The sequence below is a fragment of the Sciurus vulgaris genome (genome assembly GCF_902686455.1).
Source record: "Sciurus vulgaris genome assembly, chromosome: 10".
Classification (NCBI taxonomy): Eukaryota; Metazoa; Chordata; class Mammalia; order Rodentia; family Sciuridae; genus Sciurus; species Sciurus vulgaris.
Window position 1 is genome coordinate 59,853,112 of NC_136470.1, and position 2,949 is coordinate 59,856,060.

The following is a 2,949-nucleotide window of genomic DNA, read 5'->3' on the forward strand; positions in this document are numbered from 1 at the left end:
GGTGAGGACAGACAAGGAAGTTTTATAAAATATGTGCATGTTTTGCATTTTGTTCCATAATATGTTGATATTTATTTCAATAAGAAATAACATTTTTAACATACTGTTTTGAGTCGATTATTACTCTTTTTCAGTAAAACTGAAAAAATTTACTCTGGAGAAAAGTAGGTCTCATTTTTCCTCTAACTTTCCATATATCTATGGAATATCACTTCATTGGGGAAGTACTGAGATATTATAACCAATTGCCAAGATTGTGCCCCCAAATCACAGATAAATGAAATTATTATCTTCAAAAGTCTTTTTCCCCCCTCTCCATATACCTATGTCGATTACTGTCTGGAACAATTTCTTTTGAAATTTCAAGGTAAATTGGAGCATAGTCTCAAGATCAAGAAGCTGCACTATAAGTCTTTGACCCTCACACTTTCTTTTCCAAGAGAACACTGGTATCACCCATTTCCTCTCCCCATTGCCTAATCCTCATCTGCAAGGAGAACTTTTAGCTAACCTATAATTTATCATGCTGACTGGTATATATTTCCAATAAATATAAACATGTAATGTTAAAATCAAAGTACAAATGAATGGGATTGAGGGTGTAGCTCAGGGGTAAAATATTTGCTTAGCATATGAAGGGTCCTGGGTTTCATCCCCAGTACCACAGACACACACAAAATACAACTGAATGGAAAAAAACAAAGAAGACGGATCATCTAGTTTTACAGTAGGAAATAAATTTGACATTATACACAAACATATCTTCAGTGTTTCAATGATAATATACATTTTGCTACTAAGATGTTCTATTATTGATCATTTAATTAAAAATTAGAGAATGTAGAAAGAGATCTATTTATTTTTATTTTTTATTTTTGATACTGGGGATTGAACCCAGGGGCATTTAACCACTGAACCACATCCCCAGTCCTTTTATTTTGAGACACGTTCTTGTAAAGTTGCTTAGGGAATCATTAAGTTGCTGAGGCTGGCTTTGAACTTGTAACGCTTCCTGCCTCCCAAGCTGCTGGAATCAGGCATATGCCTCCACACAAGGTAAAAGAAATCTACTGTAATGAATTGACTCATGCAATTATGAAGAGCAACAAGTTCAAAATCTGCAGGACAGGCTGGAAGACTGGAGATCAGAGAAGAACCAAGCCTGCAGTTCAGTCCCTAAGGCTGTCTCTTGGTTGAATTCCCTTCTGCATCTGGTGGGTATGTCTACTATTCTCTTTAGGACTTCAACTGACTAGATGAGGAGGCCCACTCACATTATAGGGTGTAATCTGCTTTATTCAAAGTCCATGATCTAAAGATAAATTCTACCCAAAAATATTCTCACAAAGGCATCCAGAACAATATTTCACCATATATCTGGGTACTGTTGCTCAGTCAAGTTGACACATGAAACTAATAATTATAGCCTATTATTTAAATTATGTATGCACATCACATTCGCTTACACAGCTGTGATTGGAGTTACGCACTGTAGAGGAAAAAAAAATATGCTCAAGGTCAAGTTGACTCCTTTTATGGCCTCTGGGACATTTTGCCCTCTAGCATTCTTGTAATGCTGACTGACATGGTCTCCCACTGGGCATTTCAATGCTAAATGAGTCCAAGGGAACAATTTCAAACCTTCCCTTATAGCATAAGAAGTATAGTTCTAATCTTGTTATCTAACATGTTCAAAACTTATTTTTTAAAAACTTTGACAAAAATGAGGAAATAACATTGTTGTGATGTAGATTTTGCTGTGCTCTATCACTATCTTAGGCAGTTTATATACTTTACCTATTGATATGTGACAATTTGATAAGGGAAGTCCCACAGAGCTTATTTTATAGATTAAAACTAAAGTTTAGATGGATAAACTTGATATAACTAACTAACTGAAACTTAAGACTGTCTAGACTCGAATCATGCTACCTGCATAATCTTACATATGACAGTTACCTCTGTGCCTCAGTTTCCTCTTCACTAATTTGGAATAACTGAATCTACTTACTGTGCAAAATAAATAAGATGCTATACATATAACACCTAGAAAAGTGTCTGGCATGTAGCTATTAATTATTAACTTTCCTAGGGCACATAAAAAGTCTTTTATTTTTCACTATTTCACAACACATTCCAAGAATTTTGTTATCCCTAACTCTGAGTTCCTTATTATTTTGCCCCTTTCCTATGACTTCAACTATTACTCTCAGAAATTCTATCCTGCATTATTTATTGATTCATTTATTTGCTCATTTCACAAACACTGTTTCCTGCTTTTCTTGGCACAGTCACAGTGGAGGTACAAAGAGTATTGAGTCCCATCCCTTCCCCCAAGAGTCTTATATTCAGTAAGAAAAAAAAAACATTGTATTGCTATTGACAATCATTACATAAACTGACTGCAAATTGTATGCAGAGACAGACAACTTAGCCTAAGAGAATCAGGGAAGGTTTCACTGAGGAGGAGACTTTAGATCTTAATCTAAATTTAGGTCTTAATACTTATGCAATATATGGAATTGCTATAATTATAGTCTTTCTATTATAGTGTGTTTTTTTTAATCTTATAGTATACTCACATACTTACACTATTATTATGATATATATTTATGGTATTATACTATAATATTTTTAAGGTTTGAATTGAACTGAGATTTATGTTTGTACCTTTAACAATATCCTGAACAGCGTCTGATATGCATCAAGTATATGATGAATAAATGGGTACTGATGAGGAATGAAATTGTATTCACATGATTTTACTCTTACTATTCTTTTATCAGTAGGAGGACAAACAAATAAGATGTGATATAATTTATCAACCTGCTATCCTGTGTATCCATAAGAGAACTGAACAAGAACTCAATAGTATTTTCTTATTTCTGCTCTTTAGTTTCTTCCACATAGCAGACCCAATCTCAAAAGACATACTCCTTCTGTGCCAAT